General features: G+C 43.9%; 1 protein-coding gene across 1 annotated transcript in view; it reads left to right on the plus strand.

Annotated features, from left to right (window-relative positions):
* The first annotated feature begins 18,914 nt into the window (after positions 1-18,914).
* Positions 18,915-25,793, plus strand: part of LOC112110501 (protein Jade-3) — a 68,733-nt gene continuing 61,854 nt past the window's right edge. The window contains exon 1 of the mRNA XM_024205528.3: positions 18,915-18,987. The gene's annotated coding sequence lies outside the window, so the exon portion shown is untranslated. The remainder of the gene's footprint in view (positions 18,988-25,793) is intronic.

Raw genomic sequence — 25,793 nt, forward strand, 5'->3', positions numbered from 1 at the left:
ATACTTTGGGATTGGTAAAGGAAAGAAAGAGGTATGTCTGTCTGCATTACTCCCAGCCTTTGCAAGGTCCATAATGTAAATAAGAGTATATGTAGGTTCTGAAGTCTGCCATTTTGCTGTCACTAGATAAATGCATACTCTTAACTCCACTTCTTTTTAATAGAAGGAAGGTACACAAATTGAAAGGAAACTTTTCCTTCTATCTCTAGAGAAGGAGCATCTCTTGAGCTGACTAATTTGCAAACTGTGCTGATGCTCAGAAAAATCTGCCATGGACATGGTAGGGTTCTGTTTTGATTTGACAGGTCAAAACAAAATTATTCTGCCATTAAGTACTAATTGGTGGTAGAAATTAGTACGTTTTTCTGTTTGGAAGTGGTCATTCAAATTATCATTCCAGTATACTGCATCTGCCATGCTGAGACTTAGGTGGAGGGTAAAATGTGTTTCAGTAAATGGAGTGGAAATGATACTGACCACACAACAGATCTTTCTGTCCTGATGTATGTTTCTATCCTGACACTCACTATGCTTTAGAATCCTGCATGCGATATATTTCAAACCTGTCTTCATGTAATAAACTGTCTAAATATAATTGGTCATCCTATTACTAAACCCTTTTGTGATCAGTAAATTAAGCCATGTGCTATATGTAAATGAGGATTTAGTTCTTCTCTTCCCCCCCCACCCCCCCTTACCCGTAACAATTTCTGCTTGTTAATCAGGGTGAAGTTCTGTTTTTAATTGTCTGTACAAGAATGAGTAACTAGTTCTGCATTAACTTTCATATGACAAACAGATTTAGGTTTGAAATATTGGGGAAATTTCCCCCAACTTAAGGAAAATGCTGTTTTTACAAGTGGTGGGTAACTAAACCGTCAAATGCAATTAAAGGGTTTTTCTTTTTATAGCACTCTTGTTTCTCTTGTAATATTTAAATACCTAATGAAATTATAACTGCTTGATAACGGCATATTTCTGAATCTTTGAACTTTATTTAATAAACCTTACTGCTAACAAATATTAGGAACACTTCTATTCCTAATGAAGTAAGCTCACCTCAATTGTTATATGTATAGTGTAACAGTATGTGCTTCATGCAGCTTTTTGTATATTTTGGTAGTTTTTGTATGTAATTTGTCTAGTAGTTGTGAAATGTGACTTGCAATAAACATTTTCAAAATAAACAGTTCATTTCATAAGAATTTAAAATACTCTATGCAGTAGTATAGCTAAAACTGTATTTTAAAAATGTTAACTGATATATGGTAGTTAAAGGGGAGGAATTTTAAACTGTCAAATTACTTACTACTTAGTGGAGAAAGCACTGAACTGGTTTTTGTAGTCATCAGCTCATCTCAAAAGATGAGGTTTTTTGTTTTTGTTTAGCCAACCATTTATCTAGTAAATATAGAAATGAGTTGCTACTGAGGAACAGTAGCTAGGCTGGGGAAAGAACATGAGAATGGTCTGACCCAGTATGGCCAATGATCCATCTAGCCCAGTATCCTGTCTTCCAACACTGGCCAATGCCAAGTGCTTAAGAAGGAATGAACAGAACAGGCAATTATCGAGTGATCCATCCCCTGTTGCCGATTCCCAGCTTCTGGCAAAAAGAGGCTAGGAGACACTTCAGAGCATGGTTTTGCATTCCTGGCTAATAAGTCCATCAATGGCTATCTTCCATGAGTGTATAGAGTGGTTTTTTTTTTTTTTTTTTTTTGGAACCCTTTTATAGTCTTGGCCTTCACAACATCCTCTGGCAAAGAGTTCCACAGGTTGACTGTGCGTTGTGTGAAGAAATACTTCCTTTTTGTTTGTTTTAAACCTGCAGCCTGTTAATTTCATTTGGTGACCCCTAGTTCTTGTGTTATGAGAGAGAGTAAATAACATTTCCTTATTTACTTTTTCCACACCAGTCATGATTTTATAGACCTCTATTATATCCAACTTAGTTGTCTCTTTTCCAAGATCAGAAGTCCCAATCTTATTAATCTCTCCTCCATAGGGAAACTGTTCCATACTCCTAATCATTCCCCCCCCCCCCTTTCTTTGCCTTTTCCAGTTCCAATATATCTCTTTTTGAGATGTGGGTGACCAAATCTGCATGCAGTATTCAAGATGTGGGCATACCTTGAGTTTATATAGAGGCAATATATTTTCTGTCTTCTTATCTATCCCTTTCCTTAATGATTCCTACCATTGTTAGCTTTTTTGACTGCCGCTGCACACTGACCAGACATTTTCAGAGAACTATCCACATTGACTCCAAGATCTGTTTGAGTGGGACATCATTTTATATGTATAGTTGGGATTGTTTTCCAATGTGCATCATTGAATTTCATCTGCCATTTTGTTGCCCAGCCATCCAGTTTTGTGAGATCCCTTTGTAATTTTTTGCAGTCTGTGACTTAACTATCTTGAGTAGTTTTGTATCATTTGCCAATTTTGCCAAATCATCATTTACCCCCTTTTTCCAGATCATTTATGAATAGGTTGAACAGTAATGGTCCCAGTACAGACCCCTGAGGGACACAAGTGTGATATGAGCAAGGGTATAAAAATCTTAAATTGATAAGAAAAGGCAGAGATACAATCATGCCCTTTACAAAAATGGAGAAATCTACCCATGCGTGGGCTAAAACTGTAGAAGTGATGCAAAAGGAACACAGCTTTAGGAATTCAGTTACTAAGCTTTCTGCAGGCTATTTAAATTATATCAGTAATATTTAACAATTGAGCTAGCCTTTTTTACACTTGATTTCTCTTATTGCTAAAGCTGATGGGAGTGTATTTTGGGAGGATTATTGCACTGGTCATGTAATATAATTTCTCCCTTCTCAAAGCATTGGAGGCATGCAAAACTTTCCCAGAAATGTTCTGCCTCTCAGTAGTTGAATGACTACTGTATTCCATTAGATTAGTCATGCCATAATGTTTCTGAAAATAATGTGCAAATAGGAGCTATTTACTGTTTCCTATTCAATTAAACAAAGACCAGGTGCTGGAGTTAATGTGTAGGCCCTGCACAATCAAGCTTGTACCTACTAAAAAAAAAAAAAAAAACCACCCCTGCAAAAACGCAATGTATTATTAAATTGTGTATATTCATCTTTGGACGTGTAAGAAGCAAATTGTTTTCCTGGTGTAAGTATTAATCTGAGTTAATAACTAGTAGTACAAACTGAGAGCTAGTTCTTCTAGTAAACAAATGTTGTGCTTGTTTAATAAATGACTTGAAGGCTAGGAGTAGCTCTTGAAAAGCAGCATCCAAACTCTCCTTATATGTAAACATACATGTAGAGAGAGATTTGTAGGAGATTGTAATTTAGAGATGCTCCCTCAGAAGGGACAGTATTATGAACACAGAAATTTGGAGATGTGCCCTGGAGATAGGGACTGGGAACACCACCTGGCTGTGTTCAGTAGCTCACCAGAAGCTCTCCAGTTTGTTTTTATTAAAGTTTTATTCTTTTCTCATTCAGTGGTTTGTTATTTAATGAACCCCAAGATTGTTACATGGTGTCAGAAGTGCTGAATGAGAAGGAAACTGCCGTCATTTTGAACTCCAGTGTTTGCAACTGAAAGCAGACACAAAGGGAGGCACCAGAGAAGCACATGGAGCACGAGGCTTTTGCATGCGTTTGGCAAGCAATATAGTAGCTTGACTAACTTAAGAAGGGACGAAAAGCCAAAAATAGATGTGTTGCAACATCCATCCATCCAGTCTGCAATTGTCAGACAATGTTGCAGAGAACTGGAAAAATTTCAGACCGAGATTTGAATTGTGTTTAGCAGCCCTAGAGGCAAAGGAGAAAAATGATCAAGTGAAATCTTTTTTTCTATGTTGTTTTGGGAGGAAGCATTGGATATTTATAACAACTTTAAGTTTGAAAAAGGTGAAAGCATGAAGTTAAGTAAAATACTGACTAAATTTGAAGAACATTGCATGCCAAAAAGGAATAAAAGATAAGACATGTTTTTTACATGCGAAAAGAAAGACACCATAGAGCAATATGTCACAGAATTAAGGAAACTCAGTAAAACCTGTGACTTTGGTGAGCTGACAGTGTCTCTGGTCAGAGCCAGAATCAGTTGGGGTGTTAAAGAGGATGTGTTGACAGAGAGAGACTGCTTTGTGAACACTTCACTTTAGAAAAAGTTCTCCAACTATGTAGGGCAGCAGAAACTGTGAAAGCCCAAGCCAAAGAACTGAATTCACCAGAAGGGGTTATCCAAGTACTAAGTACAAAAGAATATAGCCAGAATAGGTCAAATCAAAGAGTGGAACCACTTGCTATGAAAACCACGTCTAGGGGGAAAATTGGGCACAGGCGGTCATGTGGAAAGTGTGGATCCCAGCATGGCTCCAAACAGTGTGTTGCCTTTGGGAAACTCTGTCAAAACTGGGGGGAAAATAACCATTTTTGCAAAATGCTGCAGATCCCAAATGCAAAAAAGTCATGTGTATTCAGTTAAAAACCATCTCATTGAGGAGTTTTTCATAGATGTACTGGGATTTATCCTGATGAGAAGGACTGGATACTGCATATGACAGTGAATGGAATTCCACTGAAACTGGCCACAGGAGCTCAGGTTCGTGTTCTGTCTGAACAAGATTTAGAGACTATAAATAAGACCAAAACTGGGAGCAACAAAAATAAAAGTAACTGGTTATTCTGGAACAAATAAACCAGTGAAGGGGTGGTGCATTGCTAGCATCAACCATAAAAACACCATGTACAAGCAGGCTCCCTTTCATTGTAGTGCCAAAGGAAGTGACACCAATTTTAGGTCTGGCTGCATGTGAGAAACTCAATCTGGGTGCTCTCACTACAAGATCATATTGAACTTGGCTATGAGGCATTCTTTTGGGAATACCATGACATGTTTCAAGGGTTGGGTTGCTCACAGGATGAACATACAATCTGGATAAACATGCAGGTCCTTCCAGTTATCCATCCATGTAGAAAGGTGCCATTGGCACTCCATGATAAACTCAAGGCTGATCTTGCAAGGATGGAAGCAATGCAAGTAGCACAAAAAATTGAGGAGCCAACAGAATGGATGCGCTCCCTAGTTGTCATGGAGAAAAGTAATAGCCAGCTATGCCTATGCTTAGATCCCAGAGACCTCAACAAGTCTATAAAAAGAGAACATTTCAAACTGCCAACCAGAGAAGAGATTATGGCTCAATTTGCAAATACTCAATATTCTTCTTTGAGTGATTGCTCATATTGATTCCAATTAGGGTGTGTGCAGGCCATGTGCACAGTCGTTGGAAAATTTTTCCTGAGCAGCTCCCATGGGATTGGGTGTGGAGCCCCCTGGAGTGGCATCTTCATGGTGCTGAATATATGCCCCTGCTGACCCAGCCCCTCCTCAGTTCCTTCTTACTGCCAGTGGTGGCTCTGCCAAAGCGCCCCCAGTGCTGGGCAGGCAGCGTGGGCCCAGTGCCAGGAGGACGGGTAGCATGGCACAGCCCCAGGGGCACACTGCGGCCCCCAGCCTCTGGCACAAAGGGACCAGCAGGCAGGATGGAACTTGGGGGTGGAGTATGGGGAGGGGGACATCAGGCTGTTTGGGAAGGCAGATCCTTCCCGTGCCTACAATACCTGCTGCCCATGCTGAATGGCATCCTCATACTTCACTACTTATAATACAAATAATGTTTTAGTAGCCCTTGCTAATAAACAGGGACAAAATTATTCTTTGAGATATTTAAGACTATTGGCTCTGAATATTTGGGTATGTATTTTACTTGTCTTAAATGTTTCCATGTTTGTAAGTACTTAGGTTTCATTAATGTATCCTTCTTTTTCATGCATGCATCTTCACTGTAATGGTAGTCACAACCTTATGTCTTTAAACTGGTGAAGGTCCACCTTTTGGTATGGGTTTTTGAAGGGATTTTATAAAGCTTGCAGGTGATATTAGTGTGAATATTTTAAGAAACACCAGAATGCCACAGATGCGTATTTCATAAAGTGTGCACGTCTCAGATGCATATTTTAAAACTTTTCCCTTTATCACTAAACTCCTGTGCCATTCTTGCTCCTCCTAATTATTGAGAGGGCTTTCCAAGCCTACAAGAATTACTGTGAAATTTAGGAGGTCAGCAGCAACAGGAAGCCCAGTGCACACTTTAAATTACACATTTTGTTTGTGTCCAATATGACTCAATGTTCATCTTGGGGGATTAACAAAAAGATTAACAAAAAAAGTGCTAATCAGACTTTGCATTGTATCCTGGAGCTCTATGAGCACAAGGTTTGATAGTCCACCAAAGGTAGTAAATTCTGGAGTGGGGACTTGCTGTGTGCTGGCCGAAAAGTTCTATCCTTAAGAAATTGTAAAAAGTATCTCATCTGATTTCTACTACCATAATGATGTAGAAGTCAAGAGACAATTTGATAAAAGGCTGAGAGATATTTAACTTCTTTCAGAAGGAGTGTCAAATTTGATGCAAAGCACTATACACAAGTACCATTGAAATAAGCGGGAATTCTGTGCAAGGGGTGTTTAAGACTGGGCTTGAGGTCTGTATTTCATAGAAATATAGGGCTGAAAGGGACCTCAAGAGGTCATCTAGTCCATTCCCCTGCACCGAGGCAAGAATAAGTATACTTGGACATCCCTGGCAGGTGTTTGTCTAACCTGTTCTACAGTGATGGGGAGTTCACAGCCTCCCTAAGTAACCTGTGTCAGTGCTTAATGATCCTTAAAGATTTTTCCTAATATCTAACATAAATCTCCCTTGCCACAAACTAAGACAATTACTTCTTGTCCTTGGTGTCCTCTTCTCCCTTTTCGTCCCTTCTTAAGTGGAGAACAATTAAGTGGAGAACAATTGATCACCATCTTCTTTATAACATATTTAATGTATTTGAAGGCTGTTATCGGGTCCCTCCTCAGTTGTCTTTTTTGCAATTTTTTTTTAACCTTTCCTCATAGGTCAGGTTTTCTAAAATTCTTTTTGTTGCTCATCTCTAATTTGTCCACATCTTTCTTTAAGTGTGGTGCCCAAAACTGGACACACTACTCCAGCTGAGGCTTCACCAGTGCCACATAGAGCTGAACAGTTACCTCCCATGTCTTACATATGACACTTCTGTTAATATACCTCAGAATGACACTTCCCTTTTTTACAACAGCATCATACGGTTGACTCATATTCCATTTGTGATCCACTATAACCCCCAGATTATTTTCTGCAGTACTACTGCCCAGTCAGTTATTCCCCATTTTTAGTTGTGCATTTGATTTTTCCTTAAATGTAGTACTTGTCTTTACTGAATTACATCTTGTTGATTTCAGATCAATTCTCCAATTTATTAAGATCACTTTGAATTCTAATCCTGTCCTCCAAAGTGCTTGCAACCCTCCCAGCTTGATGTCATCAGCAAATTATAAGCATACTCTCCTCTGCATTGTCCAAGTCATTAATGAAAATACTGAATAATGCCAAATTCTGAAGGTATCCCTGCAGTACCCTACTTGATGTGTCCTCCCAGTATGACAGCAAATCATGCACTAGTAATTACTGAGTTTGTATTTTGAACTAGTTGTGCCCCCACCTTATAGTAATTGCATCTAGACCATATTTCTCTGGTTTTCTTATGATAATGTCATGTCGGACTGTGTCAAAAGCTTTACTAAAGGCTCTACACATTACTCCCAGGTCAAGGCTAATTCTTCTCTCCCCCCACCAGATAAAATATTTGAAAGTCCCTCAGTTTTATCTAGTCAGCACATGCACTTGCTACCAGAGCATTATTGGTGCACTCTTGGGCCTGCTCAAAAGGCCATTATAAATATCAGTGGGGATAGAAAAGAGAACATTTTAAAGGAACTTAACAACAGAAACTGGGAAACTTATTTCAGTAGTTCCTCTCTGAGAAGAGTTACGCTGTTTCATTAACATGGGAGTACTCTTTTTAGCATGTCTGGACACATTGATCCTGTTCAGAACTGAGTTCCCCCACACAACATCACTTTTGAGAGACTTCATGCACTGTGAGTTTTTTGAAGCACACTTCTGACTAAACTGAGGGGCTGCCCTAATAACCTGTGGGCACCTTTTGGAGAGCTGCACCAAGGCACTAAAGGTATTGGATTCAAGCTTAGAGATAAAAGATCATCTTTAAGTTTGAGGTTCTTCTTTGAGTGGTGTCCTTGTGGGTGCTCCACTCTAGGTGTCAGTGTGTCCCTGCGCTGGAGATCGGAGATTTTTCGCAGCAGTACTCAGTCGGGGGAAGGGCGCGCAGAGGGGTTGTCTCGTGCAGCCGTTGGCGCCTCCTGTAGCGTGCGCTCTGATGGCCACACATCCTGCATCCGCTGTCTGGGAGAAACTCATATCTTCCAGAAATGCACACATTGCACCAAATTGACAACAAGAGCAAGACGTGATAGGGAGCTCTACTTGAAAATGATTCTTCTGGAGAAATCCCTCCAACCTCTGCAAGAGACGTCCTCCGGGGAGTCTCATAAAACAAGATCCCTGAGCTCCGATAAGGCTCCGACTTCCAAAACTGTCAGGAAGCGAGCTTCGACCTCTCCAGCAAAGGTCTCTCAGAAAAAGAGAGCTTCCCCAGCGAGGTCTTTACCCTCAGTGCTCCACTCATCCAGAGTAAGCACTTATGAGGCACCCGTCTCCTCCGGCACTGTCTCTCAGCGGACCTCTGCTGAGCCCCAACGCGCAGCACCGGAATTGAGACATCAAGTCTCCTCCATGGCACCGACTACCCTGGGGCCGAGCGCAGCACAGGCAGCGGCACCGCGATCAATGCTGCCGCCACCGGCACCGACCCAAGACTTGATGCTGGCTAACAAGTCAAATCCAGCAATGGTCAGTGCTCCAACGGTCGACCGCAACCCTAAGGCAGGACCAGCGCCACTCCTGCATCCTGATGACTTAGCGCTTGCTTTGGCACCGCAGTCACTGCTGCTCGGCACCAAACACTCCCCGAGCTACATGGCACGGTACCCTCCTTCATCTCCTGCACCAATCTCCATGCATAGTGGAGAGGAAGGAGATGTGCAGGACAACTGCTTTTCCTCATAACATTCCTCCCCATCAGAGATGAGACCTACATGGAACGCTATGAAACCTAAGCATCATCCCTCCGAGCATTCACAGCCCTGGTATGCACAGCACTGGCCTTACCCATTACCACCTTACCCCACGCAATGGCCACAATGGGGTCCTTGGTCCACATACCAGAACCCCTATTCTGGTCCTCCTTCCCCAGCCATAAGAGGTTCTGAGTACCTCCATCATTACCACACAGAGAAACCTCTGATCCCCCCGAGACAGTGATAGAAGAGGAAGAGATACTCTCACAGGCAGACATGGATGATTCACCACCTGCCCCATGCTCATCTTCTGCACCAGACGAAGCGGTGACGCCATCTACCCCTACGGCACCAGATGACCTGAAACAGTTCCAAGAACTCTTCAGAAGAGTAGCAAACAGCCAAGAAATTGCCTTACATGAGGTGCAGGAGAAACAACATAAGTTGTTAAAAATCCTACAACCGGCATCATCGACTAAGATTGCCCTCCCCATGGATGAGGCCATAATGGAGCCTGCGGAGGTAATATGGCAAACACCAGCATCAGCACTACCCACCAACAAATGAGCTGACAGGAAATACTTCGTTCCAGCCTAAGGCACGGAATTTTTGTTTTCACACCCTCAAGCTCTCTGGTGGTAGAGGCTGCCAATCAGCGCAGTAAACAGCCTCATTTCCGCTCCACACCACAAGATAAAGAACACAAGAGACTGGACCTCTTTGGGCGGAAAGTTTACTCGCCAGCCACCCTTCTGCTTAGAGTTGCCAACTATTCTGCTCTACTAGCAAATTACGACTACTCTAACTATAGTAAAATACAAGAGCTCGTGGAACACCTCCCTGAGCATAAACGTCCTCAACTTAACGGCATCATTAATGAAGGTCAGTTAATAGCCCGCGCACAGCGCTGCAAGCCTCAATGGATGTAGCGGACACAGCTGCCCGAACAACCGCAACAGCTGTAGTTATGAGAAGAACATCATGGTTGCAAGCTTCGGGAATTCCGAAAGAACTACAGCTAAAAGCGGAGGACCTTCCATTCGATAGGGATAAATTATTCTCGTCTCAAACAGATGATGTCTTCCATACCATGAAGGCCTCTTGAGTGATGCTGCGTACGCTAAGCATACATCCTCCGCCTGACAAACACCCACACTTTACACCATACCAGAGGTCATGAGACACCTCGTTTAACCATCAACAACCATGATACTTCACTCAGAACAGACCCAAACAACAGGCTCAGAGACGACGAGCTCCACAGAACCAGGCCTTGTTCACCTGTCCATCTACATCTATGCCACAATTTTGAAGTATTGGTCGAGGGTATGCACGACCTCCCCACACCTCTAGCGCCAACAGATACCCCATCCCACAATTTTGGTCACCGCCTACACCCATTTTATCGTGCCTGGGCTGCGATAACCACAGATCAATGGGTTTTGGAGATCATACAATCTGGCTACACCATTCCTTTCACAACCATCCTCCTCCCCCTCCCCCGTCCCTCCTCAGGGACCCCTCTCACAAGCACCTTCTGCAACAGGAAGTAGTCCAGCTCCTACTGCTGGGTGTTGTAGAACCAGTACCACATCAATACTGAGAGAGGGGCTTTTATTCCAATATTTCCTGACAGAAAAGAAAGGAGGGGGATGGAGACCAATCTTAGATTTCCGAAAACTCAACAGGTTCGTACACAACCACAGGTTCAAAATGGTCACTCTGGCGACAATAATCCCAGCGCTAGACAGGGGGGACTGGTTTGCAGCCCTCGACCTTCAAGATGCATACTTCCATATTACAATACATCCTGCCCACGGACCATTCCTGCGGTTCACAGTAAGACCCAACCACTACCAATACAGGGTCCTTCCCTTCGGACTGTCCACTGCTCCCTGAATATTCTCAAAAACACTCGCAATAGTAGCAGCACATTTATGACACAAAGGAGTCATAATCTTCCCCTATTTGGACGACTGCCTTCTCAAGGGTGCCAACCGACAAGAAACGGCAGGCATGTTGAAGACCACAATATACCTGTTTCTCCGCTAGGTCTACAGATAAACGAAAAGAAATCCACCCTGGAACCAACCCAGCAATTGGAGTTTATCGGCGCTGACCTAGACTCCATACAAGCCAAGGCAATATTACCAAACCACAGATTCACTACATTGATCAATCTTATTTCCACGGTGACCATCAGCGCACAAACTTCAGTGAGGACATGCCTTCAGATTCTGGGACATACGGCAGCTACGACTTTCGTAGTAAAGTATGCCAGACTCCATATGCGCTGTCTACAGCACTGGTTGAGCACAGTCTATGCACCCAGCAAACACCCTCTCAACAGACGCGTGACACTACCACCAAGGGTTATGCTCTCCCTACAATGATGGACACAACCAGGGAATGTATGCTCCGGGATTCCCTTTCAACAAGACCTCCCATCAGTGACTATTACAACAGATGCCTCCCTGATAGGTTGGGGCGCCCACTTGGGTCACCACAAAGTAGAAGATAAGTGGTCCATGGCGGAAACCCAACTGCATATCAATCTCCTGGAACTACGCGCAGTACACAATGCATGCCGACACTTCCTCCAGCTCATACGAGAAACCTCAATCTCTATTCTCACCGACAATGTGGCATGCATGTTTTACATCAATCTTCAAGGGGGAGCCAGGTCTTACTCGCTATGCGTAGAAGCCATGAACTTATGGAACTTGTGCATCCGCAACAATATAAACATCACAGCATCATACCTACCAGGATGCCAAAACACTACAGCCGACAACCTCAGCAGGCACTTCTCACAGGAACATGAGTGGGAAATCCACTACAGTGTTCTCTGCACGATATTCCAAAAATGGGGTCACCTGGTAATCGACCTTTTCGCCTCAGCGACAAATCACAAATGTCCACTATTTTGCTCCAGGGCAGGCCTGGCACCAGGATCGTTAGGGGATGCCTTCCTCATCCTGTGGAACGCATTGCTCATGTACGCCTTCCCGCTGATCCCACGGGTCATCTGCAAGCAGGGCCGCTGAGACTGGGTTCGGGCCCCAGTGAAAAATTTTTTTCGGGCCCCCCAGCAAGGGTTGACCGGCTAAACAGGGCCGACGAGAGGGTGGGGGGGGGCAAGCTGGGCCCCGGGCCTCCTTCTAGACCGCCGGGCCCCGGTAATTTGTACCGGATTCCCCCCCCTTCTCGTCGGCCCTGTCCGCAAGATACGACTCGACAACGCATATATCATCCTCATTGTCCCCACATGGCCCAGACAGATTTGGTTTCCGTACCTCTCACGTCTAGTGGTCTATGCCCCACAACCGCTGCCTTTACCGACGGACCTCCTGCCCCAGAACAAGGGCCTGACACTCCATTCAGACCCAGCAAAGCTCCATCTCAAAGCATGGCTCCTTTGTGGTTCCAAGATGGGGAACTGAACTGTTCAGAGAAAGTGAAACAGGTATTACTAAATAGCCGTTGCCTCACCACTAGAAATACTGCCACAAGTGGAGAAGATTCTCCCTTTGGTGTCAGCAAAAACAGCTGGATGCGACCAAAGCGCCTCTATCTATGATCCTAGACTACCTATTAGAACTGAAGGAAATGGGGTTAGCCATAAGTTCTATTCAAGTACACCTGGCCGTCATCACGGCCCTCCACGAACAGATAGAAGGGGCTTCAATATTCACTCATCTGAGTACATGATGCTTTCTAGCAGGTATACAGAACATCTACCCAGAAGTACGCCAACCTGCACCACCATGGGATCTCAATCTTGTGCTCAAATGTCTCACAAGACCACCCTTCGAACCTCTAGCAACCTGCTTGCTCTTACATATGTCAATGAAGGTCGCATTCCTAGTAGCAATCACGTCTGCAAGACGTGTCAAAGAAATAGGAGCATTGATGGCTGAACCGCTGTACACTATATTTACCAAAGACAAAATCATGTTACGTCCTCACCCAAAAGTGTGCCCAAAGCGGCTACAAACTTTCATATTAACCATATCATACACTTACCTACCTTCTCTCCCAAGCCACATAAGGACTCTCGAGAAGCAATGTTACACATACTAGATATCAAATGGGCTGTAGCCTTCTACTTGGACAGAACTAAACAGTTTCGCAAGTCACCAAGACTATTCGTCTCTACAGCAGAGCACTCCAAGGGCTCTACAATATTGATCCAGAGACTCTCCAAATGGGTCTCTTCCTGTATTCAAACTTGCTACCACCTGCATAACAAAGAACCCCCTGTGGGCATCAGATCCCACTCAACACGAGCCATGGCGACATCGATTGCATTCTTGAATAATGTCCCCTTAATAAACATTTGTAGAGCTGCAACCTGGACATTAGAGCACACTTTTTTGCAAAGCATTATGCTATCACCCAAGGCCTTGTCTCAGACTCTATCGTTGGCCTCACTGTGCTCTCATCACACACTTATACATAACTCCGAACCCCTACCACCACTGGTGGGGTACTGCTCTACAAGCACCTAGAGTGGAGCACCCACAGGGATACCACTCGAAGAAGTTACTCACCTTGTGCAGTAACAATGGTTCTTCAAGATGTGTGTCCCTGTGGTTGCTCCACTACCCACCCTCCTCCCCTCTACTTCGGAGTTCACACAGCTGAGCTCCGCTGTGGAGAAGGAACGGAGAGGACGGTCGGGGGTGCGCGTGCTACAGGAGGCGCCGTCTGCATGAGATGACCCCTGTGCATGCCCTTCCCCCGACAGAGTACTGTTGCGAAAAATCTCCTATCTCCGGCGCAGGGACGCACCAACACCTAGAGTGGAGCACCCACAGGGACACACATCTCGAAGAATCATCGTTACTGCACAAGGTGAGTAACTTCTTCTTTCTTTGCTTCATTGCTAATATTGCATGTCACAAAAACTTAATTTCAGCCACAAAAAGATTGTAGTTTACATGACTTTTCATTAAGATTTTACTTTGCATCAACCTCTTCTCAGAAGAAACCTTCAGCAGTCATTAGATTTTAATTGCCAGGTAATTTTTCTCTACTATAACATTCCAATGATATAAAAAAGTAAATAACGGGGCAGTGAAAACATGGGGAAGTGGGGTACCTTTCCTACTTTTTGATAATACCTGTCAATGCTCATTCATCAGTTTGAAGGGTACTGCATTAAGGTTCCACCAACTGCATCAATTCTTACCAGTGAATAAAATTTTTGGCAGTCTTCAGAATTGGCGTTAATGCTCTTGAAGTAAGGGGGTATGTTGAGCTTTGACATAATATTTGTGAATTTCTGTTCTCAGTTCAGGTGACTGATCCTGTGACATTTGTACTTCACAGGTGCCTGATCACCTGTGACACTTTTGCACCCGGATTGTAGAGTTGGTAGAAAATGTCCCCCTGCTTCCCAAAATTGGTCACTGAAATACTTTCAGGCTTCCAGATTATATATCCTTTCCCCAGTTCCATTCATGCTAAACTCTGAATGACCTTATTTCTCAGATGTTAAACATTATTTCAATGTAACCTTGTTATTGGTTTAATATACTGTGTGGAGCCTACTCTATACAGCTGAATAATTACTCATTTCAGCCCTAGTATGGTATATATATATTTACATTTTATCCTGCCCATCTCTTTTCTATTTTCAGTTTCCAGGGTGTTCTTCCCTAGGGATGATTTTCAGTGTTTGTGCTATATTTTATTGGCATGTTAACATCTGGGCCTGCAAATTCCTCATATTCTCTAGATGTCTGGAGCATCTATAGTTCATCCTTTCAGCCTAGAACTTGGAAACTGCTTTGACATCTCTGAAAAGAACACCACCATATCTGCTTTATATTTGTTCATCTTGTCGCATTTTCTAGGAACAGATTGAGAATGTTATTGTATTTCTTTCTTCCATAGTATAGATTGTATATGTAGGACCAGATCATGAAATCCTGGCTCACACTGGAAAGCAGTTATTGAAATGTGTAGTCCCATTGACTTTGTGTCCTCATATTTGCCATGTCAATTGTCTCCTGTGGCCTCAGCCCACTGTGTTGTATATGCAACAAAGTTCATTGAAAATTTATCATAGAAATGTTTGTTTTTAAAATGTGAATTAGTATTATTTGTCACATTCATTCTCTGTAAAGACTGGCTCCAGGGTTGGTGGAACAATTTGTATAGTGGGGGTGCTGAGAGCCATTGAACCAAACCGTAAACCCTGTATATAATGGAAACCACTTCAAGCCAGGGGGTGCGGCAGCACCCCCAGTTCCAGCACCTATGACTGGCTTTCTAAACACTATAAATCCAACTAAATGGGCCTGAAAAGTGATTGGAATTAGCATGTCCATATTTAACTGACATAATGCAATTTTTAAGGTCTAATAACTGAGGAACCAACTGGGGCTAAAATCCATCATATATTCCCCTAAACTTAATTCTATCCGTTAAGTCTCTAGATCTTGAACCCTAAACTTATCACTAGTCTAGCAATAAATATTGTCCATCCTGATCCCCAGGCCATTGTAACTTGGTGTAGGAAACTCTGCAAGTGATGGGACCACTTAAATCCTACTTTTTGTATTTAATAAAATCACTTTTTACTTATTAATTAACCCAGAGTATGTATTAATACCTGGGGGGGCAAACAGCTGTGCATATCTCTCGATCACTGTTATAGAGGGCGAACAATTTATGAGTTTACCCTGTATAAGCTTTATACAGGGGAAAATGGATTTATTTGGAGTTTGACCCCATTGGGAGCTGGGTATCTAAGTGCTGGAGACAGGAGCACTTCTTAAGCTGTTTTCAGTTAAGCCTGCAGCTTTTGGGGGACGTGGTTCATACCTGGGTCTGTGTTTGTAGCAGGCTAGTGTGTCTGGCTCAAACCAGGCAAGGCACTGAAGTCCCAAGCTGGCAGGGAAAACAGGCTCAGAGGTAGTCTAAGCAAATCAGGTGGCAGTCCCAAAGGGGTTTCTGTGATCCAACCCGTCACAACATGCTAGCATTTGTTCTGGGAAATGTACAATAATGGACAGAATATAGAATGAGGTGATCATTGGTCCATGAAAAAAATGACCACATAGTTATCATCACCATTTTAATGTGGTTTCTATCTAATCAAATCTTTTATCAAAAATATATCCTATGCTATGCAAAAGTTAACTAAAGGTTCTGTTTTGCCACCCCTCCTGTTCATTGTGTTCATAAAGTCCTTGTGGAAGATTGTGAGACTTTCTGGGGTGCAGTCATCACACTATGCTCTTCATTCCCTTCTTATTCTACCCATATTATACAGCTTCACTATCTTTCTAGTGGCTAACTGAGAGGAAGGATGGTCTAGTGCAGCGTTTCTCAAACTGGGTTCCGCAGACCATGCTGATCAACTCCTCCCTCTCCCTCCCAGCATCTCCTGCACGCCGAGGAACAGCTGTGTAGCAGCCTGCAGGAGGCACTGGAAGGGAAGGGGAGGAGTGGGGATGGGGTGGAATCATGTCCGAGGCCACTGGCCCTGCTGATCGACTCCTCCCCCACCCTCCCAGTGCCTCCTGCATGCTGCAGAACAGCTGTTCAGTGGTGTACAGGAGGCGCTGGGAGGGAGAGGAAGGAGCAGGGATGGGGCATGCTCAGGGGAGGGGTTGGGAAGAGGAGGGGCAGGGGTGGAACGGGGCCAGGAAGTGGTGGGGGAGGGCTTGGGGGAAGGGGTGGAGTTGAAGCAGGGCCTGGGGCTTAGGGGTCCGTGAAAAATTTTAAATTAAAATGGGGGTCCTTGGGTTGCTAAAGTTTGAGAACCGCTGATAGCATTTAGGGTTCTAGCCTAGCACATGGCTACAGGCTTCCTGCATGACCTTGAGTGAACTGAGCCTCACATCTGTGAAATGGGATTAGCAGTACCTCCCTACCTCACAGGATGGCGTGAGGATATATCCATTAAGGATTGTGAAGTACTCGCATACTATGGGTGATGGAGGCTATATAAGTACCTAAGATAGATGTGTTTTATTTGCCTCCAAACCTATCTTTGACATAACTGATACTTGGCATAAGGAATTATCTGGGGTGGAGTCTGCACCTATTATTGAAGGGATTTTGTTGATCTTTTGCCAAAAACATTTGCAATCTGATGGCCTACTGGAGCCATTTCACTGCTCTTTGATTCTCAGGTAACAGTAGTGGCCCATAGCAATTTTTGCCATCCTTTGTTTCAATTGCATATTTTACTATAATGTTTCTCAGAGCAATGGATGAGGGCTTTTTATTTGAAATAGGTCAAAATAGGTAAAATCGAAGCTGGTCACTGGCCAGACTTTACATGTGGCCATCCATTGCTTTTTTGTCACTTAAAAGATAATCTATACTTTGATACAGGTGCAGCATGCTGTCTGTTTTTTAAGTATGGTGGGCTGGAGATTGTAAATTTAGGCCCTAATCTTGCACTTTTATCAGTAACTATACAAGTAGCCCCATTTACTCATGTGCATAAAGTTATTCCCATATCTATCTGCAAGATCAGTACCTTAGAGTGTAAATTCTTTGAGACAGATATTGTGTCTTATTCTAAGCTGGAATTTATCACATGGAAATGTAACTAATAATGTGTACTTAAAATCAGACCAACTGTCTGAACTTGTTTCCTATTAATTTCTGGGTGCAATTCACAGTGCTGACTCTTATTCTTAAAGTCCTGAAGTTTCAGGGGCCCAGGTAAATGCTTTATGGAAAGCACCACTTACTTTACATCCATTGAGGTAGGTGAAATCAGATTGAGATACTTAAAAAAAAAGATAAAATGTGCCAGCATGGTGGCTGAGCCTTCTCTTTGATGGTCTGCTGAAGTTCAGGGCATGATGTAATTCTCATTTGTTTTGGATCGTTTTATTTGAATTGGATTTGTTTTCAGTTTTGTTCAGGTTTTGGTTGTCAATTAGGCCATTTTGTATTTTGCACAAAGGTCTACTGAGGCATGCTTCTTTCAGACAGGGCAGTGGCAGCCACAGTGGCATGCCACCACTTGTTAAAGATGGCAAATGTAATTCATACATGTCAAGTACTGAGAATTAAAGTGCTCTGAGATGGCACTAAGTGCTATTTAAAAACAAACCACTGTCTGACGTAGTAAAACTATGATCCCACAAACGCTTCCACATGTGAGTAACCCCATGAAGTTCAGTGGGATGTTATGCGCTTCAGTGGGTGCTGGAGCAGGGCCAAGGTGCCCAAGGATGGTTAAAAACAGCCCAGCAGCTGCTTTCCCCAGGCCTGAGGCTGGCAGTCCCCAGCTCGAATCGTGCCTCTTGCCGGGCTGGTTGGAGGGTGTGTGTGGCCTGAGCCAGCTCCCGTCTCCGCTTCGGCTTCCCCTTCTGCCACCTGCTCCGTTGTTCAAGGGCGGCCCTTGTGCGCTCTCGCTGGGGAGGGGGATGGATCCGAGCAGCCTCCGCCCTTGTGGCACAGCCAAGGAGCCGACGGTGGGTGGCACCGAGGGGGTCCCCGTCCCCCGCTCCCTGGCCCGCGGGAGGCGTTTAGGACCCGATCCCCCGAAGGGCTGGGTCCCGGGCAAGGGGGCTCTGGCGCGCCGGGGGGCGGCCCTGGGGCGGGGAGGCCGCTCTGCGCAGCGGCGGCGGGACGCGCTGGCCGGGCCGGGAAGGGGCGGGGCCTGGCGCCGCGGCGGCCCTGGTACAATAGGGCTCCTGTGTGCGGCCTCCGCCGCCTGCCAGAGCCAGCGCCAGCAGCGAGCCAGCCGCGGGGCCGGCATGAGCGGGGCGGCCGGGGCCTAGGCGCGCGCGCGGCCGGGGACTGGGGAGGCGGCGGCGGCAGCGGCAGCGGAGACGCCCCGGCCGGGGAGGGCGATGAGCGGCGGGGAGCGGCCCTGAGCGCCCCGCAGCCGCTGCGGCCGCACACGCCGGGGGACGCGGGCGCGGCCAGAAGGTGAGCGGGGCCCTGCGGGCGGGAGCCTCGTGGAGGCGGCGTGGGGCAGTTGGCGCCAAGGCCGCGGGGCTGCGCGGCTCCCTCTCCCGGCAGGGCCGGGGGCAGCAGCGGCAGCAGGGCCCCGAGCGGGGCTCGTCTCCCCAAGCGGCTCCGGGGCACTGGCCCCGGACCGGGACCCGAGGCAGCGTTTGGGGCGGGGGCGCAGCATCGGGGTGCGGGGGGGTGGGTGGATCCTGTGGGGTGAGCCTGGGGCTGACTCACTCGGCAGCTTCTCGCAGATCTTTTCTCTCCCTTTCGGCCCCCACGTGTGTCGACAAAGGGGCAATAACAAGTGCATGAACTGCAAGCGTCCCTTTGATTTCTCTCTGCTTCTCTCTCTCGGCTCCCGCATTGTGTGCTGAATTAAGGCTCTCGCAGGCAGGGGTGCTGCCACTTTAGGCCTGGTCAGTTCAAGAAAGTTGCACCAGTTTAAGTAGCATTGTGATCTTTTAAAACCGATTTTAGTTAAACCTGTGCAAAACCCTGTGGGGGCGCAGTTATTTCTGTTTAGAGTGGCTTATTTTGATGTAGCTTAAATTGATTAGTGGGTGTAAGAAATAAATGCCCCCCAGCACGAAAGTGTAATTTGTGTAGATGAGCCCCTTGTGCTAATCAAGCTGAAAGCAAAGGCGATTTGTGGTTCGACTCACCAGGTCAGCGTGCACTTATGTATTTTTTATTATGATCTCTTGGCACTGAAACTATAAATACTGTGGTAATGCCAAAAGAACCGATCAGGGCCTTGTTACACCATGCTCTGCGCATACGCCTAATAAGAGAAGTCCATGCTGAAATGTTCTTTGTTCACTGCAGATAGATGTGAAGACTTGTTAGTTTCTGCACCAGTCTGCTTAATCATGAAAGAGTGCATTTGGGTGTGGTGGGAGATTAGCCTAGTATGCAAAATGAGAATTGCCTTTGGAATAAATGAGGACATATTCTGCCACGAGGAATAAAGTCAGACTGAAAAGTATGTAGTTTATGTGGAAGAGTTGTCTTAATGTTTTTATAGTATGTGTTGGCAGTATTTCTCATTTGATGAGTGCAGGTAAATCAGACAGATTTTTCATGAATCTGAAATACTTGATCTTTTAGCTTTAAAAACTTCTTACTAGATAGTAGTTTAGCTAAAAAAATACATACTTGCATCATCTTTACATGTACACAGTGTTAGAAATACATTAATCATAGCCTAGTGCGATGCAGGTAAGTAGTATCATTACTTTACAATGGGGAATCCCGACAGAGTGCCAAATGTCACATTTATGCCTGCATCTGTAACTTTGACTCCATGCATCTGAAGAAGTGGGTTTTTTACCCACCAAAGCTTATGCCCAAATAAATCTGTTAGTCTTTAAGGTGCCACCGGACTCCTCATTGTTTTTGTGGATACAGACTAACACAGCTACCCCTCTGATAAATGTCACATTAGCGCTGGAATTAGAAAGTGGAAGTTTCTATTGCTGCCGTTCCAGAAAACATCTTTCAGTACTCTTCTTATTGTATTTGGTTAATGTTGTCATGCTGTTTGAGACAGGCCTGTCTTATTTTACACTTGCAGAGCTCCCAACACAATGAGTAGGTGTTACTGTAATACAAATAATAATGCTTACAAATCAACTATATTGTATGACAAGCCATGGAAGAGTGTTAAAATATCGTGGTGCAGCTAGAGATATTTAATCTTCCATTTTCATATTATTTAAATACTGCACTTTCTTTAAAACATAATTTCTGTGAATCAAGCATTTTTGGTGTTGTGAAAAGGTTAACTATACATGATTCAGAACTCAGGGTGGAAGCATCTTTCTAGGTGATTGTGAGCTTTAAATTTAGTCCAATGATACTTTGGACAAAACAATTTAAAATCTAGGTTTAAAAAAAAAAATCTGCATTTATCCTGCTTTCCATTTGTTTATATATGTGGGGGAGGGGAGACAACTGTTTTGGTTGGCAGTCCTGTAATTGAAAAGACACCATCCAGTTGAAAATGTCATTCCCTATGAAAATTTTGTATCTACTATTGCTATACGTAACACCTAATGTTGTTATAACTGGCAGAGATTAGAGAGCTGTTCTTTTTAGTTTTTCTTCATGCATTTGACAGCAGTTTGTGTATGACAAGTTGCACTGTTTTGTTAATCACTTGCACTTCTTACATCATGTAGGTGACACACCTATGATATGCTGTTTGGGGGGGGAGCTCAATTGCATCTACTATTCCCGAACAATACATGAGGATATTTTCAATTTCAGCTCTGATTAAGCTAAAATGCTGGGGGCATGGGCATGGGCATGTGCACAGAGAAGAACGGAAAGATCTGAGCTTGGTAGTGTAACTCTTAGGACTGCCCAGAAGACCCTTAAAAATTATAAAGTGGAAATCAGAAATACCTTACAAGTTTTTTTTTAAAGTAAGTGATGTTGAAAGGCTCTTCTAGTAGAAAAATGAGTCTATTTAAAAAAAAAAAAAAAAATTATTTCACAGTAGGGTGTGCTCTGAAACGATTTGGGTCTTTTTTGTGTGAATTCCAGTCAGACTAGACATGACATGCCTTATATTTTTAAGTCTTAAGGAAAGCAAGGGGAACAAAACTTTTGCGGAGGTGGGAAAATCTTTTTCAGTTTTTGTGTGGACTATAAATCACCAAAAAAAGCTATAACCCCTCCATCCCCCTTTATTTTTTAGGTCACCTTTACAAAAACTGCTTCCTTAAGAGTCTGAGAAATCTGAGCAGCTGTTTTCCTTGTTTTCTTTCTAGAGTGAGCAAGTAATATAACAGGTACCTGAAGCAAAGATTTGCAAAGGAGATGACACATGAACACCTGTAGTGGTGTCAAAACTTATTGCCAGATCAGGGGTCTATTGAAATCAATAGAATCTTCCGTGAGTATAAGTGTTTGCATTAGGGGGCCTCTGGGCAAGATTGGGGTTAAACCCTCTTTCCCTTTCTACCTGTGGCTTGTGAACTCACTCTGACAGAGAAACCAGAAAGTTTGTGTGTCATTTCTTGGGATCTCAGAGGCTGTCATCCTTGTTATTTTAATAAGGTAAAATTAAATTATATATATATTTTTTAATCTTAAGTCTTGCCATTTTTGAAAATGGCAGTTTACCTGTAACTTACTCTAAAGTATGTTTTCCAAAAGCTATTGTTCTTTATTGCTGAACTTCTACACTTGTGGAGAATGTTGAGTGCATTTTGCTCTTAGCAGTTCTTTAAAATATTTATGGTCGTGGCTTCAACAGGAGAGATTGAGACCTGCCCCCAAATACCCCATAGTCCAGTGTTGGGGCACTCTTCTGGGAGGTAGACGACCCAAATTAAAGACCCAGCTCTGTATCAGGCACAGTGGGGATTGAACCTTGGTCTCCCAAGACTCTTGGTGAGTACGCCAACCATTGTGCTAAAGGTTACTAGGAAGGATGGGGTGGCACGACTGCCACTTCTTGCATCTGTTGTGTAGGTTTAGGGGTGCTCAGAACTTGTCTCCTGAATTGGGCCCCAAGGCAAGATAGGTGTGGAATGCCTCGTTTGAGAATCCCACTGGGGCATAGGTGGGTGTGATTTAGGCACCAAGTTGGTGGGCAGTGTCATCACTGAGCTGGCTTTGCACATGCCCAGCTGTCAAAATGTAGACACCGTAGGGGCTTTACCGGTGCGGACTTTAGGTTTCTACAGGGTTAGGAAGCAGCAGAGCAATCATTTTTTGTGAATGTCATGGATGCCTAAGTCCCCCTTGTAAGTTTCATCCTTAGTGCCTGTATTATAAAAGGGATACAGTCAACTTGAAATCGAGCCAATTTAAAAAAATGAGTTAAAAGTAGTTTGAGATCCTATTACTGCCCCTACCATTACCTTTGGTTTTACATTTGCATTTTCCTATAAGTTAAATGGTGTTTCTAATCCCTTGTTGGCATGATAGCAGCCACGTGGTTACGAGAACTAATTTAATTTTAATGTGTTCTGTTGATTTAAAAGAATAATAAACATGAGATCTAAAATAAGATGTCTGTTTAAACCTCATAATATTTCTGTAGGTAAGATATCTAAACTATATCTAAACAATCTTTGGAAACTTTAAAACTTCATGCCCACTTGATCGTGCTGCCTAGAGTCTGGAGGCTTGGATTTTAGTCCCACCTATACAGTTAACTCATTGTATATGACTTGCTGAAGAGTACAACTTTTCTTTATATCTCTAGGATACAGATAATAGTTCTTACCCACTTTGTAGAACACATTTAGTGAGCTTTGGATGAAAACTGGTACAGGTCAAACAAAAATAACAAACAGTGTATCTCTTCTACACTCTTGTTTGAAGGTAAGTTATTTGCCTGGGGCCTAGACAAGTGAATTTGTGGGGCTCTGAATTAAGCTGGTTTGTTACTGGAGTGTGTGTGTGTGTGTAATCAGATGTTAGTTTGCTACTTATAACGAAGAAACTTTGTTTAAAACATCATATGTGTTTATGAAGGATACTTTAAAGAGCCAGTTAAGGCAGGTTGGTATGTTCTTACTGTGCATCTATCTGAAATTATGGAGATGTCATTACCAATTCTGTAGCTAAATGTGCATTGCATCTTAAAGTGGGGTTTTAGTCACTTTGTTGCTGACAAATGGTGATCATAGCCAAATTTACCACTTACTCTTGTGGTAAAGATTTAGTTTTCTGGACAGTTATAGGTGAATAATGTCAATACTTTTGGAATTTTTAAAGGGTAGAATGGAGACATTTTCTATTTTATGTTTGGTGTATCTCTTTGCTGTCTCAATTTTAAAATAATTTTGTTTTAGTGTTTGAAACATAATGAAGTTGGAGTTTATAAACAAAATTTTGAGCATACTCTATTGAAAACTTGGAAACTACCAAGTTAATAGCATCCCTCATCAGGGGTGTTTCTGTTTATGTAATGAAAGCTAACAGATGATGATGATTGCATTTTCAAAAGCTGATGTATAACAGAATATAGGTCTGTGGAGAATGCATCAGGTAAGAATGAGGCTTCTTGAGGTTAATGGGAGCTGTGGGGTACTTGTCGCTCTTGAAAATTGGGTCATTTATCTGGCTCCCTAAATATAGATTTAATAGCTTCACTTTAGGCTCCTGTTTTAAAAATCTTGGTCTGAGAATATGTAGCTACCTTAATGCAACTGATCACTTAGATTTAATGTTATTCTAAAATAACCTTGCTCTTTGTGCTGTCTCCTGGGTACAGCTGCAAATGTGAAATACAACCCACCCCATCAATATATTATAAATTTTGTTCTGTATTTTATTGTCTTTTGAGATTGCTAACTATAAGCTAACATCTTGCAGGAGGGCTTAAGTGTGTAATATCACAGCCAGGTATTGACTTCAATGGAGAGAAGTCCAACCTCAGGATTGTATTTTTTCACCTCCGTATGTCGGTGTAATTCAGAGGTGGGCAAACTATGGCCCACGGAACCCTCCTGCCTGGCCCCTGAGCTCATGCCCCGAGAGGCTAGCCCCCGGCCCCTCCCCCGCAGCCTCAGCTCGCTCCGCTGCCGGCGCAATGCTCTGGGCGGCGGGCTGCGAGTTCCTGGGGCAGCACAGCTGCAGAGCCCGGCCTCACCCGGTGCTCTGTGCTGCACGTTGGCGTGGCTGGGGTGCCACCAGTGCTCCAGGCAGCGTAGTAAGGGAGCAGGGGGGGTTGGATAGAGGGCAGGGGAGTTTGGGGTGGTGGTCAGGGGATGGGGGTGTGGATAGGGGTCGGGGCAATCAGAGGGTGGGGAACAGGGGGTTTGAATGGGGATAGGGTTTCCAGGGGGGCAGTCAGGAATGAGAGGAAGGGTTGGATGGGAGTGGTGGAGGGCAGTCGGGGCAGGGGTTCTGGGGGCTGTCAGGGGACAGGGAACGGGGGGGGGGTTGGATGGGGCAGGAGTCCTGGGGGACTGTCAGGGGGCGAGAAGCAGGGGGGGTCGGATAGGAGGCGGGGGCCGGGCCACACCTAGCTGTTTGGGGAGGCACAGCCTCCCCTAACCGCCCCTCCATACAATTTTGGAAACCTGATGCGGCCCTCAGGCCAAAAAGTTTGCCTGCCCCTGGTGTAATTACTAACCAGTCCCCTCTTTTTGAGCTGTTCACTCTTTCATATTTCACTGAATTTCAAATCTCCCCTCTCTTGTGAGAAGTTGAGCTTACAGTATTTCAGAGCTCTACATTTCAATTAGTAGGAGACTAACAGTTTTGGTATTGGAACGGCATTAGGACACATGATCTTAGACATGCCGAATGCTTGAGCCTTTGTAGAGTTATCCTACAAGTTATTGTTTAATATAGATAATGGAAGAGAACTTGGACTATTCACATGGCTGTGAAGCTTGAACTGGCAGCAAGCTGGCCTGTTTGTAGTATTTGCAGAAGGTAGGGTGATAAATTAATGATAGTGCAATTTTTTACAAATTGCTCCCAGATTAGATATTGCTGTGTGTGTCACAGCTTGTTAAACTTTGTTTGAAAACTTTAGAGTTGTTTTCATTCTTTAAGTACACTGTTTGTCATCTTAACACTGTATTACTAAGTTCTGCATGTTTGTCAAACTGGAGACTGAACATTGCATATGACACTGCAAATGCCTCCTTATGTTTTAATTCTAGCTGTGAGGAGAGACTCAAAAAATGGCTTATACATGCACTCCTGACTGCTAAAACTGTTAACGCCTGACACATAACTTGTATTTTATTCTTCTGTCTCAGAGAGAAGGATTGGTGTATGACTATACAAATATAACTAAAGACTAG

Source organism: Terrapene carolina, unplaced genomic scaffold (genome assembly GCF_002925995.2).
Source record: "Terrapene carolina triunguis isolate 2854851 unplaced genomic scaffold, T_m_triunguis-2.0 Scaffold23, whole genome shotgun sequence".
In the NCBI taxonomy this organism is placed as follows: domain Eukaryota; kingdom Metazoa; phylum Chordata; order Testudines; family Emydidae; genus Terrapene; species Terrapene triunguis.